The sequence below is a fragment of the Vicugna pacos genome, chromosome 5 (assembly GCF_048564905.1).
Source record: "Vicugna pacos chromosome 5, VicPac4, whole genome shotgun sequence".
NCBI classification, from domain to species: Eukaryota; Metazoa; Chordata; class Mammalia; order Artiodactyla; family Camelidae; genus Vicugna; species Vicugna pacos.
The window spans coordinates 87374040-87392548 of record NC_132991.1 but is presented as its reverse complement, the minus strand read 5'-3'; the positions used below and the strand labels follow the sequence as shown (position 1 = coordinate 87392548).

The 18509-nt window shown below is 37.1% G+C and overlaps 1 long non-coding RNA gene and 1 pseudogene across 5 annotated transcripts; both read right to left on the bottom strand.

Annotated features, from left to right (window-relative positions):
- Positions 1 to 4910: 4910 nt before the first annotated feature.
- Positions 4911 to 15256, bottom strand: LOC140696684 (uncharacterized). 5 transcript variants are annotated; one of them, XR_012073205.1, is made up of 6 exons: positions 15168 to 15256; positions 13645 to 13732; positions 7284 to 7460; positions 6912 to 7131; positions 6240 to 6305; positions 4911 to 5248 (listed from the first exon to the last, which is right to left on the bottom strand). It is a non-coding gene; the product is annotated as an uncharacterized lncRNA (long non-coding RNA). The 5 variants fall into 5 exon arrangements; XR_012073201.1 differs by having other exon boundaries at positions 6912 to 7460; XR_012073203.1 differs by lacking the exon at positions 6912 to 7131 and having other exon boundaries at positions 6240 to 6397.
- Positions 10819 to 11174, bottom strand: LOC107033875 (small ribosomal subunit protein eS21 pseudogene; annotated as a pseudogene).
- Positions 15257 to 18509: the final 3253 nt, after the last annotated feature.

Here is an 18509-nt window from a genome sequence, read left to right as displayed (position 1 = left end):
ATAGAAACTATCTGGATTGATTTAGTCTTTTAACAAATATCTACTGAGTACTTACATTGTTCAGTTACTAAATATTGCTATAAATGGTCACCAGTAGAAAGGACATAAAGGAACTCATTTATGAAACAGAGACAGACTTACAGACATAAAACACAAACTTACTGTTTCCAGGGGGGAAGAGGAATTGTGGAGGGATAAATTGGGAGTTCAGACTGTGGATAATAACTACTATGTATAAAATAGATAAACAACAAGGTCCTACTGTACAGCACAGGGAACTATATTCAATACCCTGCAGTGGCTTATAATGAAAAAGAATATGAAAAGGAATATATATATATATATATATATACATATATATATATATATATCTCACTATACTATACACCAGAAAGAAGCACAACATTGCAAAGTGACTATAGTTCAATAAAAAATAAAAACAAAACAAAACAAAACGAAACAAAAGTGAGCAAATTGGAAAAGCCTGACCTCCCTTGGTTTAACGTGGAGGGAGGGTTCAAAGGCACAGAATCCCCACCCTAGTTCCCTGATCTGTGGAGTGAGGGGTATCATGGTGAAAAAGGTTAAGGACAAGCCATCAGAACTGCCTCTATCCAGAAAAATAGTAAATCAGAAGCAAGCCTGTATCCCTGGGGGAATACAGGTTGCAGAGATTAGGGTCATCACCAAGAACTCAAATTTTACTTTCTAAAAAATGTCTACTTGCCTTTAAATGATACATTTGTAAAATACAATTAATTACTAATTAATTACTAAATACAGTATTAATGACTAAAATACACAAAAGACATAAATATATAAGATCATGTTTTTAAAGTTATTAGATAAAATGGACCAGAAATCCCACTCCATTATAAACATTTCTAAATCCGTCACATACTGTGGCTATCTCAGCACTGCCTGGTACTAACGGTTTGCAGACGGGCACCTGGCCCGGCACTTTGATATCACTGCTGTGGCCACTGCCTACCATTCTAGCTGGCAAGTCCCTCAAGGAGAGGCCAGGGGAATTCAGGGCTCACCGGGATGCACTTCCCTCACTCTGGTCTTGTGCGCCAAGTGCTGATGGCCCTCCTTGCTCTCTAGTTTTTCCCAACAGCAGGTGTCTGTTTCTGTTTTCATTTTTCAATCCAGCTTTTAGATTTTTCTCAGGAGAAGTATGAGTTGAATACCACCTATGCCATTTCAATCGTAGGAAAAAGCCCTATTAGATGGTTTTTAGTATTTGCTTTCCTATTTCCCTTCAAACACTGCACCTTCTTGAGGACAATCATCAAACCTGTACTACTTTAGGGTCAAGAAACTACAGCCTACTACCTGCAGCTTGATTTTGTGAGTGTTTCCTGGAATATAGCCACTCACTTCCTGACTGTGATTCATGGCTGATGCACTTTCCACTGGCAGAGGTGTGCATTTATGACAGACTGTGTGACCTGCATCACATATAATATTTACCAATTGCTTCTTTACCGAGAAAGTTTGGCGACTCCTCCTCTATTTCATCCGTATTTTCCTGTACCTCCTGGAATTTTCAGGCATTCATGCAGCCATGCACTCATTCAACAAACATTTATTAAAAGCTGCCTACGAACCAGGAACTGAGCAATATTCTTGAGATACAAAGATAGAAGGATACAATTTTTAAAATTGTGGCATGTAATGTACTGTGCACAATAATTTCTATTGACTGAGGGTTAAAAGACAATTCTGAGCATAGCATTTATTACTCTGGGTTGGGAAAGTTATTAATATATTATCTTAGGCCTTGGTGTTATTATTGTGATCTTATTTCTGATACTCTCAGACAGAGAGGGATCTAGAACATTCAGTTTGCTCATATGGACATGCTAAGTCATGCTCACCACTTCCTTTCATCATCATGATGATCTTTCATTTAAACGTACATTTATATGTTTTCACTGAAACAAATACAAATATTTCAAAGGCAACTTTTTTTTAATTTCATAAAAATATATAACCTTTTCATGTCTATCTGGTTGGTGAAAACAGAATCCACTTTTTTCTTCTGACATTGTTTGGATTTGAGTTTCTCATCTCACTAATGAACATTCAAATAACCATTAGTTGTCATGAGGCAGAGCATTTTCTTGCTAAAATTGCTTCTTATTTGCATGATACATTTCTTCATTTCATAAACTGTTTTAAAGTGAGAGTATATTATTATCCAAATGATTTATTCTTGCGGGAGGGTATAGCTCAGTGGTAAATCCTGCGCTTAGCATGTGTGACGTCCTGGGTTCAATCTCCAGTACCGCCATAAAAAAATGCAAATAATCTAACCTTAATTTTTTGAATCACTTATTTTCTTTACACTCCTTAAAATAAGATGACAATCTGGAGTCCAAATCTGTGTGTAGTCATATCACAAAATAATCCACACTCCTGGATGCATGATGAGACCGACTTGACTCACATAAACCACAAGCAGACACATGCACCTCTTGTTTCCTCGGAAGTAGTTCACTGTCTATCACTCTCAGCAGAGCTGTCACCTAGTAAATACACATAATGGGAGATTCATCAACCATGGTGGCATGAAAAAGTGTTTTTGTAGCAGCAGAAATGTAACTAGCTGAAGCTTCAGGAGTGTCCTTGAAGGGAAAAACAAACCCGAGGCAACATTTCTCAGGCAATTGCTACATTTGTATGAAATTCTCCAACTTTTGTCGCACTTCAAACACTTCACAGACTCCTGAAGAATTTGTTCTAAGGGTCTTGCTCCTGATTGCCTCTAGACATCTGAATGTTTATCTTCCTGTCTGTCAAGGTAGCACTTTAACACTTATTGATATGCAATTAATATTAATATTTAATTTCTAATTATTAAATTTGACAACTTTCCTAACAGCAGAGTGGGAATTATCCAGGAGCTTGTTAGAAATGCAGATTCTCTGGTTCTGCCCCAGACACACTGAATTGGAACTGGCTCTTTTAACAAGATCCCCAGGTACCTGGCAAGCATGTCAAAGTCTGCAAAGCCTTGGTTAAGATTTTGAAGATGATGGAGCATAAAATCATTCCCAACACTATCAGGGAGGATTCCTAAGATTCCATTTCCTGTGGAGCAGGATCAATGGCTTTCACAGTGGGGCTGAAGAGGGGTGGGCAGAGGGTGGGCAGCTGAGGATGGGTGGGAAGAAGTGAGCATGGCTTGTGTTGGCCAAGAGACTCTTCACTTCCTTGGCCAAGGCTCTTCTGGTTAAAGGAAATGTCTTCCGTTAAGACAATGCAGGAGATGAGTGCTTATTTCTCTGCTGCTCCTTATTGCTCTTTGCACTTTTTCGGAGCACAGGCAGTTCCAGAAACCTTCCCCAAGCTCCAGGGCACTTCACTCCTAACCATGAAAATGTGGTTATTTATACACAGGTTTTACTTCCCCCACTGGGTGGTTACATTGCCTGAGGGTAGAACCCATGTTTTCTTAAATCTCCACATGGCCAAGGATAATATTGTGCACATTGTAGGCCCCAATTAACATATGTCCAAAGGCAGAAAGGAGAAATTTCTGAAAGCTAGAAGACAGTAATCCTCGATAAAGGGGTCCATTACTTGTAAGTTAATAATGAACCCCCTAAAAGAAAAGGACAAAGGACAGAATGTTGTGATCTCATTAGAGGTGGATGCACACCTGTTAGTTGAGAATTTTCAGCTCTAATTATTCCACCAGCTATAAAATCACCTATGTCATCTTCTCTCCAGTTTTTATTTCTCTAGTGGATTAGGAAAAATGACACATTTTATTAAATACTTTGCCTTGCTGATCAAGTTGTAATATTTCTTTTAAAAAATGAAAACAAATATATGTATGTATATACATGACTGGGACATTGTGCTGTACATCAGAGATTGACACATTGTTATTGACTGCACTTCAATGAAAAAAAGTTACAATATTTCTATCCCTTTCCCCTTTTGTGCTAGTACAGGAAGTTACAGAAAATGAAGTTCGTCTGGGATTTCATTCAATATATTTTTTTAAACATCTATCGATGTCGCAGTTCTGTCTAGTCTTTAATGAACACACACACTAGAATGAAGAGTTCTTTTCTTCTCTCCCTTGTGGTCATGAACCATCCATTCAGTAACACTCCCTAGAATTAAGTAAGACAGTGCAGGTAAAGAGGAAACATTATGCTTCCTTCCCATAGTGGTTTTCAGTTGGTTCTCCATGGAGTTTTAGGTACTCCAGGGAGATGCCAAAAGTTTCAGTCTAATATAAAAAACAAAGTGACAGGAGGAATTTTTGTGGAAACTTAGGTTATGTAGTTGAGACATTTCTTTTGATCCAAATTAACATAGGGACCAAAACAGAAGGGATTTTGGATATCGGCCATGCTTGGTGACATCCTCTCTATTTTCTTCAACTATTATTTAATTCTTTTAGAGCTATTTATCTTTTATAAATTTAACCAGTCTCATCACTTCCCATTAAGCTGTCAGTTTCCTAAGGAAAGAGGACATTTTTATTCTTCTTTTAAAACTCTAGTACAGCACTTTGCCCAATGTTAGAAGACAAAATTACTTGAGGAGTAATGACTTTTGGCAGGCACCTAAGAGGACAGATGTTCAGAGAACCAACAAAAAGTAGGGAAATTACAAGAGAAAATTGTGTTAGAGATCAAGTAAGTGATGCCGCTCATAATTTTGCCTTGGGTAGGCCTTGGGCTCACTCTATCCCTCTAGAAATTGGGGCACATTAGGTCATCAAAATTGTCTCATTTCCAAAGCCTTTTTACAGGCAATGTAGAAGCAATCAAATGTAATTCACAAATTGGAATTTGACCCAAAGGTGAAATTAATTGCCTGCTCAATTATACACCAGATATTTAGCATGTATGATCCCATATTTAATTCTCAAACATCCCATGAAGTGATTATTACTGTTGGTTTTATTCTACAGATGAAGAAAGGGAAGCATGGAGAGAATTGGCCCAAAGTAAACAGTGGAACAAGGAAATTCCAGGCAGCCTGATTGAAAGACCCTGCACTCTCTCAACTTCTCATTCTGTGCTCCATTCCTCCTAATATATAAGAATATTTAATATAGACAATCTTTAATGCAGTGTCACAATACATTTATGTTTGAAGAGTGTAACTGCTTGTCCCTTGACTCAGCCTGCTTGAGGCTCTTGTGTGCTGTCTGTATAGAGAATGGAAAATTGCACTGTCCTGGGGTGTTGGGATCATCTTCTATTCAGAAGACAGTCTGTTACAGTAAAAAAAAAAAAAAAGATAATTACAAGGAGAAAAGCTATGTTCCAAATACATATATAATCATACTGGTTAGTGTAATACAATATGAAATCTATATCAATCTATCTGTCCATCTATATACACATACATATGTTTGTATAATTGATTGCCATTTACAATCAGTTACACCTGCAAAGTCATTGTCTTAGTCATAAGATTAATATAAGCGTAAATAAAAAGGAGAAATACCTTAAGATAGCCTTGATGAAAATTACAACAAGAGTTATACCCAAATGGGAAAGTTAGGTATAACAACTCTCTCTCCCAACGTTACGTTTAGTACTTTTAGTGTAATGTGTCAAGAAATATGCAAAACATTTTCTTAAATTGATCCAATATACTAAAAATAAAAAAAATACAGTTAAAACTAATCCAATTCAACATTTATTATTTGTTGGTTCAATATCAAAAATTCTAATATATGAGCTTTAATGATAAAAACAATTAACCAGCCAGGAGTTCATCATGGAAAAATGCTATGGTGATTGATCTCCATTTCAGAACTCTTAAATCCCTCTCAGCTTAAAACAGACAATTACTTCAAAGATACTGCATTATTATTTGCTCCTGGTGCAGCAGGCATCAACAACATAATTTACATACCTGAATATGCATTAAGTTCTCACTCAACAAAGCATCTAAAAATTAATTTAACTCAATATGTTATAGTAAAAAAACTCTCTGAAATATGTGTTAAATATGAATAAACATTTTAGTAGAACCAACTTTGAGAAGTCTAATCAGGCATCATTATGCCTAAACAAAAAATATAGCTTTTTACTTTACCAAATCAGTTTTTTTACAAAAAAATGGTGACGGGCTTAGGTATAGTCTGATGGATTTATCATACAGGTAGCCATTTAGAGATTAGTGGCTTTAGTTTTTAGTTTGCAATGTCTATATCAAAGAAGTTAATTGGTTCATTGCCTCAAAGATCATTTTACCTTGGGGAAGCGCTGTTGTTTTTGAGTGCTCTCAGATCCATGATATCAGTATATTTTCTTGAGAGTCTGATGGCCAGGTGTAAAGTTCTCATCATTGTCATAAGAAGTTGAAGAATACTGTATTTGGTTGTATCTTTTTATTTGAATTCTTAGTTACACTTAATTAGATAAGGCACTGATTGTTTTGATCTCTTAGTTAATAATCATTTCCCTGTTTCACTTTTAACAGAGAAAAAATTTTAAGACTGATGTTTATTTTATATACTTTATTTTATATTTGTATAAAATATGTTCATATTTTATTATATTTATATTATATTTTTATGCAGCACACTTTAAATACAAGGTGTGCTCATATAGACAGGCCCTACGTAAAGAGAATACAGAGTCTCATTATGATTATATACTGGTATTATCATTGTGGTGATAAACATTAGAGTTATTGCTACTCAGTATAAAAAACACCAAATAAATGAGTTGATATAGCATCATGTACTGCCTGGTGCTCCTACATGATGCACTGAAAAGTCTGTACTGAGCAAGTCTTATATGTACAGAATTGGAGTAAGAGTGAAATATAAGACAAAGAAAATGCTAACCCTAAATATGGCAGAAAAAAAGAGAACATTTAAAACAGCATTTCAAGTTCATAAAAAGCTTTCCATATATTACCTCATTTCATTTTTACTACAGTCTTAAAATTAGACAGGGAAGATAGCGGCATATGCATTTTCAGACGAAGTGCTCGTGCAGAAGGAGGTTGGACAGCTTGGCCATCATCACCAAGCTAACAGATGGCAGTGCTGGGGCTTGACCTTGGTGCTCTTAATTCCAGATGGAGAGAGATTTCTTTTGTTTTAGTTATCGTAACCTACATTGTATTAGACATGGACTGTTGCTGTAAGGATGTTTGATGATGTAGCACAAGAAGTAGCTCATACTTCTACTTAATGGAACATTACATTTTCATTTTTAACTCCAAGCACGAAGGATCTCTTTCTAACAAAAAAGTAGTAGGAAGCTCATCCAAATACAAAAGGATACAATGAAATTTCGAGCCTTATAAATAAAATGTAACATCCCTTCCTTCCTTCCTCCCTTCCTTCCTTCCTTCCTTCCTTCCCTTCTTCATGCCTTCCTTTGTTTCTTCTCTGAAACATTATGTACTTCTGTTGGGGGTATAAAATAGTGCAGTCACTTTGGAGAACAGTATGGTAGTTTCTGAAATGTAAACATATAGTTACCACAGAATAAAAAATTCCACTTCTAGATATATATCAAATATAAATGAAAACACAAGTCCATACAAAAACTTATAAACAAACATTAATAGCCACATTATTCATAGTAACCAAAAAGTGGAAACAACCCAAATATTCATCAACCGACAGGTGGATAAACAAAATCTGACATATCTATACAATGGGATATCATTCGGCCATGAAAAAGCATAAACTACTGACCCATGCTACATTATGGATGAATCACGAAATAGTATGCTAAGTAAAAGAAATCAGACTAATGGACCACATATTGTATAATTCCATTTATATGAAATATCTGGAAAAGACAAATTTATAGAGACAGAAAGTAGTTTGATTGTTGCTTAGGGCTGGGGAAGGGAGAGACTATGGAGAGATTAGATGACAGCTAAGGAGTCCATGTTTCTTTTTAGGGGAATGGATAGTCTAAAATTGATTGTGGTTATGGATACACAACTCTGTAAATACACTAAAAGCTACTGAATTGTACACTATAAATGGGTAAATTATGTGGCATGTGAATTATACTCAATCAAACTGTTACAAAATTTTAAAAAGTTAGTTGATGAAGACAACATATGAAGAACTCCTTATAAAAATAAACATATAGGACAAAAGATAGAAGGAAGGAAGGAAGGAAGGAAGGAAGGAAGGAAGGAAGGACTCCACAGAGGTTTACTATATGCAGCTTGGGTGAAGCAGGCAAGGGAGTGGGAAAGAAGAAAACCACATACTGAGATAATGTTAGTTTCCCATTTGGTGGTGGATTCAAGGGTGTTTATTACACTATTAAAACAAACAAAAATATTTTCTAAAAGATAGCTCTTTTCAATGAGCAGTGATGATATTGGGCCACAAACCAGGATTATGATTAATCCAGTTCTGTTGACTTAAGGTCCAGAAAATAAAATAACTCATGATCTGAAACGATAGAAGAAGGAGGAAAGCCTTTGAAAACACATGAGGATGTAGGTGGCAGAATTTATAAAAGTAGATTTGTTTTCCACCTAAGGTTTCCATTAATGTTGGATTAATCAGTCACAATCAAAACATCAACAGTCAGAACTGTAACCAGTCACTTCATGGTAACTCTGAAGAGCAGTTCAGTGGTTGAAGTATGAACTGAATGACACAGATTAATTAAATCTCTTAATATTCTCATTGGTGAAAGAAGATCATTGGACTGGATGATTTATGAACTCCACACTGGCTCTCAAATTTGATCAATTTGAGACATCTAAATGCCATCTCTTCTAGGAGGCGATACCTTATTACTCGGGTGTCTTGACCACTATGATGAGCTGAGATGTTACTGTAGATAGTCTCCCTGGGTCTACGTGCCCACTCTATGAAAATATCAACAAGTATGAAAAAACTTCATGTCCCAATAGAGTTGATAAACATTATGTTTTCAAAAGAAAATAATTTAGCTGTGATGTGAGAACTCAGAGGTAAACATTTTTTCTTCCTTCTATAATATTGGTCTATCAATAATGGTTACCTGACTAAATGAAGATGATAAAAGAAAACTGATAAACATTTCAGAAGGCTACTATAGAAAATGAAGGTGGAATATGGACTAGAAAAATGAGGAGATAATTTTTTCTGTAATTACTGTTTGATATTAGCTATCAACATTGATTAATTACAATTTTTAAAAAAGAATATATTATTGGAATATTGGGCTGCAGTGCAGCTAAGATTAAAATTAACAGCTGGAGTGTTGGTGAGGTAGCTATGTTTCTTGGCACCAATCTTGTTATTCATTTAGGAATGTCATTTAAAAGGTTGTTAATTGGCAACTAATGGTGTACGGTCTCATTGCAGTGAACACATCCCTTCACATCATGATGAGTCTGTGCCTCCAGCTGAAGATTCCATGTGGTCTAATGACTATATCCAGATATAAGGGGAGCCTGCTTCCTAATTGGGATCAAACCAAGTCTTTAAGACAAAAATATCATCAATAATTATAGAATATTAGAGTTGGAAAAAATTTGCCAAAACTCTTCATTTTATAAATGAGAAAACTGGTGCCCAAGGTGGCTAAATAATTTCTACTTGATCATTTAATTTGAGATGGTCGAGGATTGCAAATATCCCAACTCTTTATTTGTTTTATGTTTATTGCACAGAATATAACAGACCACTATAATTATTTGCCCCAATTCTGAATTCTTACAAAGCTGTATTTCTAAATATTTGGTAATCAATTCTCCACTCCTAAATGCTGCATAAAACAATCCCTGAAAATGCTGAAACTAAACTTGCTTTTCCCACAATATTGCCTGTCAAAGCAAAAATTGCAGGAGACAAACGGAAGAAAGAGTTTATTCAAGGCAGTTGCAGCTATTGCAATAAGAGAGAGAGAAACAGACAGACAGTCAGACAGACATAGAGACAGAGACAGAGAAAGAAACAAAGAGTTCAGAACTAAGTCTGAGATCAATCCCACTAAAACAAAGGGTGGTAGAGCTTTTAAAAGCCGGGGCAAGGGGATTGTAGGCAATGTGTGTTTGCTAATTGGCTTTGCCCAAAGGAAAAGTAAACTTTCTCCTGTCTCTCCTATCTTTATGACAGGAGGCAGTTTTACAACTTGGTGCTGGAGGCCCGTGGAAGCTAGGTTCCCGTTCCCCACAGAGACTGATAAACAAGGTCATTCCTTTCCTTGTTAATTATGTTTCAAAGGGATAACTCCCAGGTTCTTCATAAAGATAATCCTGGGTTTTAAAACTAGCAAGTGGCTTCTGAAAATATGTTTGTCTCAAAAGGGCAGAGCGTTTATAGTTTTAAATTTTTAAAAGTAAATATTCCGAGAAGAGGGAGACAGAGGAACCTCTGTGGTTAGACCAACTGGATACTGGAATGAGAGGCAGCTTAGGGTCACAGAGGCAGGAAGAAGTCTGTCTACAGTTTAAACCGAGGGCAACTTCAGGGCGATCTTGATAATGCCCAAGGATGGCTTTTCAAAGTAAGCTGATGTCACTGTTTATAATGCTAATTACAACAGAATCATCCACAGTCACATAATCAGCCAAAGTGATTTGAAGCATGAACAGAACTGCACTACCCTGTAAAGACTTGGCAATCAACTTAGGGTGTAGACATTTGGAAGATTCTACATTCTCTTCTCACGTGAAGAGCCAGCCATTCTCTGTGTATCTTGTGGGGAAAGACACAGGATGAGTGTGCTAATTCTTCTCTCATCTCATCATTTCTAATCTATAAATTTACACATCCCGATTTCAGAATATTTTTGGGGGGGGGGTCATTATTTATTTATGACAAACATTCCACATCCATGATCGTCTCCAGTCTCAAAAGTTCTTTGAGACGATGCTGTCCGCCTTGGCCAGTCAGAGAACGGAATCATCTGACTTCCCCTTGAGCGAATGGCCCCTCAGACAGCCTAAGTTTTAAACAGGCCATTGACCCTGCCTGTGACCTTGTCGACCTCGGCCACGTTCTTCTGGCCGGACGCGTGGTCCTCGGCGCAGATGATGCGGTTGCTGGCGGAGCGCGTCCGCGGCACGTACAGGTCCAGCGACTTGCCGGCGTGGTCCTGCACGCTGAGGGCGCGCCTGGCGGCACCACAAGGAGAGTGCAGAAAAGCAGAATAATTTTTGTTTACCACTTCAGGTCCCCAAATTTATTTTCCTCACCTGAACACCATCATACGCTGCAGAGTAAACAAGCAAACAAACAAACAAAACGCTGCTAGAATAACTGGGAGTAGCCTCACCAAAGAAAGGAAGGACCATTTTGGGAGAGAATGAGTCTAACCTTTCCCCACCCCCACTTCTGGTTAGAACTGTATTCATGGCAACACTGCAGTTTTGTGAAAACTCAATTTCCAGATTTTTAAAAATTTTAGAACATTTTGGCAGTAAAGCCACTTCAACCATTTTTATTCTTTCCTCTAAATTATAATTTTCAGATAAAATGGTGATTTTAAAATTATATTTAATGCTAGCACTTTATTACTACCAGTTTTTTGCATGTGGATTATTGATAATATTTACTAAATTTAGTTTTCTGTTGTTTTCTGTCTTTTTTTTCCTTTATAGTTACACAAGAGAGATTATTCTTCATTTGTATTCAGAATTATTAATTGAATGGACAACTTGAAAAAGTTTTAAAAATACTTTAACCAACAGATGTCCAATACAGCATTCTAAGAACTAATTAAATTCTTTCTAATAATGCAAAACCATTGTTAAATAAAATCCCATGCTTAAGTTATTTTGTGTACCCTTAGTTCCTAATCATTTTCAAGAGAAGCAGCAACTGTTTATTTCCTGTAAGCACTTTTACCCTAGTAGGGACGTGGCTTTCAGTTTCCAAGATGGTGAATCCAGCCTGGGCTTTGACTCCTTCCACTGAGAAAGGTGGGGTTAATGTGGGGTCTCGCTGAATGACTAAAGCACAATATGAGAAAGGTCTGGGAGATTGAAGGCCCAACATAGGGGAGAATTGGTGGCCTGGAGGGGAGAGATGATGGACATAAGGGAGAGATTCAGGGGAGAGAAGCAGGGTGATACAGCCAGGTCTCATTGTCCCTGGAGAATCATGACCAGAAGCTGCCGCCTGGATGGAAAGGCACACCTAAGGGCATTCCTGAGGGGGATAATTGTACCGAAGCTGTCATCTCTACCACTACATGTGGAAACTTTGGCAAGTGCTCCTGGGCTGAGCCAGGCACACAAAAAGGGCACGGAAGAGTCTTGGTCAAAATCACCTCGAGCTCTGATCCCCAAATTTGGCTGTGGCTGTGTTATTAGGTGACAGGTAGCAGTGCCATCCAGAAGCAGAAGAAAAATGAAGGCTGGTGTCAAAACTGAAGAGAAGAATATGTGTTGGTGTTTCCATCATTTCCTGAGCTTTACTTCCTGACCCCTCAGACAACTGTAAAAGAGGGAGTGGTCCCCAGAGTAGGCAGATGCCTGGGACAGAGGCATGAGAAGGAAGGGAGAGGGGACAGGGAGACCAAGGAAAACCAAGTGGCACGTGGTTAAGCCCAGAGCTCTTCAGTAGAGCTAGCTAGGAGGCTCAGCCTGCTGGGCCCACAAATTTCCACAAAGGCTCTGTTTAGTTTTTCTTCCAAGGTCACCATCCCAAGCACAGGCAGGGAATAGAGTCTCAGGGGAATAAAGTTGGGATCAAGGTTAAGAGAGACACAGAGAAAGAATCATTCACACAGTGAAGTCTGTAAATTTGAGTATTTGAGGCTATCCAAGTGAACAATTAAACCAACCAAATAGAAGAGACATTTGAAGGAGTGAACTAGTTTGGTTTTCCCTGAAGCTGACTCAGAATCTGACTGAAGGCAGTTTATTTGGAAGGGGATTCTTGAAAACACCCATCCTTCAGGAGTGGCGAAGTGAGATAGGTGGACTGGAAGCCACGATGGGGAATCAGTGATCAGGTGCCACTGCAGATACCCCTGAGGACTTCTGGGAGATGGTTTGAATGTGCTTGAGTTATCTCTCCCGAGGGGCAAGGAATTTGAGGTATATATCCATAAAACTCCACTTGTTATTGGTTAAGCATTGCTCACAGGAGAGTTAACTCCCTTCAGGTTTTTGCTTGTCCTCAGTAGAGGCTGAGCATGCTCCCCTGATCAGAGAAAGCCCTCATCTGGAGTTGTAAGAGTTGGCCTCAGGGTGGGGCAAAAGCAGCTGTTACTAAAAAACAGGAAGACGTGGGGATTAATAAAAAAACCTTGAAAATAAAAAAATACAGTCATTGGGAAAAGAAGTGGACAAGAAAAGCTTTATACCAGACTCAGCCAAAGAGTAAGTTAATGTACTGAGCTAGAAATTAATACTGGGGTACTCACATATAACACAGAGCAGAAATGGAAAAAAAAAATGTGAAAACACAGTTAAGAGCCTGGAGACTAGATAGAGGTGCTGAAACAATCAAATAAGAGAACTTTTAGAAGAAAAGAGTGGGAAAGCATGTGGAAAAGTAATAGAAGAAGAGATAATTGTAGAGAATTTTCTGAAATTGTAGAAAGACATGGATCCTCAGGTTAGAAGTAAACTGTAATCCGCAGCTAAACACGTGGTGACCAAACTACAAAACACAAAGCATGAAGAAACAGTAGTCTTGACAGATGTTAGAAAACTAAGAAAACTTACCTATATGAGAATGCCAGTTACCCTGCTGGCGGACTTCCCAACAGCCGTGACAGATGTCAGAAGAAGATTCATGAATAACCTCAAAATGCTGAGCAGAAACAGTTAAACAAATTTGTAATACCCAGTCGAATCTCATCCAAGAGTAAGGACAAAATAAAGACATTTTCAATTGGCAAAGGTGATATATATACATGATGTATATATGAATTAAAACATTGGCAGAATATAACAGCGCATGTAATAGATACTATGTAAATCTAAACATACAGATAATACTAAGTTTGTGCCTAAAAAAGGGGGCAACTTCTATTTCCAGCAGTATGGAGGAAGCTCCCAAATAAAACAACTAAAAATGCTAAACAAAATACTTAAAAAATATTTTTTAAAGGCATTGAGGAGCTGGCAAGTTTGCAGGGCCAGAAGCGAAATGAAGGCAGTAACACAGAAAGGTGCGTGAAGTTTGAAATCTGCTCTCTGCCTGGGAGAATTTGCCACACTGGATGAGCTTGAATTTCAATTATTATGGCCTCATGAGATATGGGGATTGGAGAAAGGTTCAGATGGAGAAGGTAATAGGCAACAGTCTCAAGGTAAGGATGAGCTAGAAATAACCCTGTCCCCTCCTTCTCCCCCACCCCACCCATCCACCCGTCCACCCTTTTCTCATGCACACACCTACCAAGAGACTACAAAAATGAAGCAAACAAATGAACAAAAAACACAAAAAATAGCTTCCTAGTTAAGAGCTTTGCAATCAGGGAGAGACTGGAGGAATTTTCTTTTCCTACTATAATTGGTACCTATAGGTATTTCTCACATGATTTTACAGCTTGAGCTGACAGTATCTGGGTGATTCTGCATAACTCAGGCCAGAAATTTAGTTTAAATAGTCCTACTGCAGGATTACACTTCTTTGAGGAATCTAAAATAGTCAAAGTCATAGAAAAAAATAAACGAGGTTGACAGGAATAGGCTGAACTAGGTGTATCTTGAGCTGCCCAAAGTATCTAAAACTAACCTTTAATATTTCCATGGGTTAGTTTTCAGGAAGTATGAGCTCCTAGTGATGAGAGAGGGGCAGAGAGAGAAAGAAGGAAGGAAAGGAGGTGGGAGGAAAGAGAAAACAAAATGCCAAAGTGATTAAAATAGTGGAGTAGGGATGATATAGATAATCCAAGGCTCCAGTATATTCAGCAAATGACTAAAAGAAACTATTATATATAAAATAGATAAACAATAAGTTTCTACTCAATAGCACAGGGAACTATATTCAAAATCTTGTAGTAATATATAAGGAAAAAGAACATTAAAACAAGTATATATATATATACACACATATATATATATAACTGAAACATTATGCTGTACACCAGAAATTGACACATTGTAAACTGACTATATTTCAATTAAAAAAAAAAGAAATTCAAAAATAAAGGGAACAGAAAATAGAGAAATGATCAAAGGAATAACATGAACAATGATTTACATAAGTCACAGAATATTCTAATAATGTAAACAGTTACCTGTTGATTTAAACAAACTCTTAAACATCACAACATTGAGAAGATGAGAAGAGGGGGCCAGGCTCACACTCTGTGTGTCTGATGATGAGATGTGGACTAAAAATGGAGCATCAAAAAATCTTACCTAGAATTATGTTACCTAGATACTATATAAATCTTTGTTACATAGAATGTAAACGAATGCTTCTAACTGAATGAAAAATGGTTTTCCTTGGTTAGCAGGAATCAAAGGGTGAAATGGTATGATAAGTCTTGCTGTTTTTAGTCATAAATCTTGTAGTGGTTTTTTGGGTTTTGAAATATCTATGTGAATTAATTTGGTAAAGAGTTAAAATTATAATCATACATTTGATACTGTATTTGATAGTAATAAGAACTAAATATGCATTTCTTTTACCCATACCCATAGTCATTTCTAGGTAATGATCTAAAACAATTGAAGTGCAAAATTGTTTACAAAACTTTTTGTGACTTTGTGACATATTGGAAAAATTGGTTTCAAAATATCTCTATGTTTATGGCAAGTCAACTCTCATTTCAAGTAAGCTAATTAACACACACACACACAATCCACATCAAAGAAAACAATATCTTCACAAAAAATAAAAAAAATTTGCCCTATTTTGGGTAAAATATTACACTTGTTTAATCCTCAAATAAGTATTGTCTTTCAAAGGGAAAATGTTTATTTTGGAAGCAAAGATTTTGAGACTAAGAAAGTCTTGAAATTAAAAGTTCAAAACAAAATTTTAGTCTACATCTTTTCAACAGAAGAAAAATCTTCATTCAACTGCTGTCTGTGGTGTGTCCTGCCAGGCAGGTCAGCTGGTATCAAACCCTTTAGTCATTTAGGAAGAAAGGAAAAGATAACTACTTCTGTTATGAGTTTACAGTCTAATAGACATGTCAGAATAAAACAACTGAAAAAAATCAGTTAACAAACTATTTGATAAAATATACATTATACCTGCGTTGTTGGGAGATGCTACAGGGCTTTTGCGGTGAGCAAGCTAATAATGCCAGTTGAGAATGATGTTGCATTGAGAACAAGCATGGGGGCCAAGCCTGCTGCCTCTGCAAACTTTCATGATGGTGAGGATTTTTTCAGATCTGATATCAGATTTTTTTAGAGACACTACATGAGTTATCTTGGTCTGCTTTATGCCTTTGCTTGGATTTTCAGCGGTTTCAAAAAAAAAAAAAAGAGAAAACGTTGTTATTGATATTAACCTTCACCTAGCAAATATTTTCTGAAACATATTGTTTCTCTGAAGAAAAGGCATGTTTTAAACACTTAATAAATAATAGTAGCTGATGTTTCTCTATTGCCTACCAGGTTCTGTACATGATATTTTATATTCGGGTTCTCATTAAATCATCACAAGAAGTTTGTGAAATCGGCACTGTTTATGTTACTCACTGGCTGTACGGTGAGAAAAGATTCAATTTCTGGGAATGCTGGAGCTTAAAAAATTATGTATCCAGAGAGTTTGGGTAGTTCGTTATAGAAGTTTCCTTTTTAGACTCTGATGAGCTGGAATGATGAACAGATAATGATTTCCTTGGGCAAACAGACATTTGGGTTTCTCTACATGCCTGTCAATGTGCATGGACTTCCCACTGTGCAAATGGCATCTTTCCTAATAATTATGGACAGTGTTATTTCACTAACATCATTCAATAAAAAATAATTATGAAGTGACTCACTCTGATTGGTTTGGTTATTAATACCATAACATAAAATGCAGAGTTTCTAATTTACAGTGTGGAGAAAGACATGTAAGTTAAATAGGAATTTAAAAAGTGTCCCTCTGATATCAGATTAAGAATTTGACCGGTTCATTGATTTTGGGGTGGTGGGGGAAGAAAAAGAAAGAGAAAGACAGACTAAAACCAAATCCACTCTTTATTGGTGCCAAATGGTCCTGAAAAGGAGGGACTGAAGTGACATACTTAGCACAAATTAATTCTAGGTGTTGGACTTTCCAAAAGTTGACTTACATTAGACTGTCTGAGTTTGGTCTCACGTTGTTATCCAATTTCTTAGTGTGTGGATCTAGTTACTTTCTTTTAAACTTGCCATTTTAGGGTTAAAATAGAAGGAGCTGTTTATTACCCTTCAGCTAGGCGCCAGCTCATCCACTCCCTCACGATTTCCACCGTTTTCAGGGAAATAGCAGCCCACAATGCTGTACATCCAAAAACAGCTGCTGTCCCCAGCCCAAACTGTGCAGCGACCATGGCTTTGCATCTTGACAGCATTCCCAGTCACTTTACACCATGGATCACAATGGCCACTTAATGGCAAAAAGCTGTATGACCAGACACCAAGAGGGAAACCAGAAATCTCCAGAACTGTCGTTGTCGCAGAGTGAAAATCGCACAGTGGCGCCTCATTAAGTCAGCAGAACCCCAACATTCTCCTTCAGTTCTATAGTAATTGGTGGCAGAGAGCAGGGGAATGAGGAGAGAAAAATGTCGCCTACTCTTTCCAAAGCAACTCATCAGACTTAGCTCAGCAAGTCTGGATGGCTTAGGAGCTGCTGACAGCCCAGGTCCATGCCAAGCCCCTTGGAGGGAGAGGTGGCGAGGCCATATACTCTTGACTGAGTGGTGACCAGTGTGCACCTGCAGTCCTTGGCTGATGGCTAATCAGTCTCAAATTTGATAGCCATTTTTGCACCGAGTATATAAAAGCAAAATGAACCAGACTGTTTATTTTCACTTTTTGCTTCTGCCTTTTAGTTATGTTTATTTCCCCGACTGATACTAAAGACTCATTCGCTAATAATCTTGTTGCCAACTCTTGGAGTGATGGCAGAAATTAAATAATGATTTTATTTTTAAAAAGAAAAATAACTCTGTCCAAGGGATTTTAAACTGTAACATACATGATACTGAATAAAATTGAACAAGATAGTATATTTATTTGATCAAAAGATAGTTTGCCTAAAGAGAGAGAAAGGTAAAACCTACAGGTTAAAAAACAGAAGAAAGTTTAAAAGGCCGCTGCATCTTCAGAAATACAGATGGAGTTTTTTTCCCCTTTTTTCTAAGCAAGTGGACTGAAGATGTTTATATGCACTATAAGCACAAAGTTTTGAACTTTATGATGTGCCAATAATCAAAAATCATTCAAATCTACACTTAAAAAATGTGATTGATTTTGATGACCCTCATAGCTGAATGCCAATAAATATCTCACTTTAAATTTATCTTCTACTTCTGAGACTTGGAGATACATGTATAGATAGACAACCTTATGAAGTGGATGGATAAATTATTCTGGGTTATATTAAAAGACTCTAACGTACCTGAGACAACCTGTCACATCTACAAAGA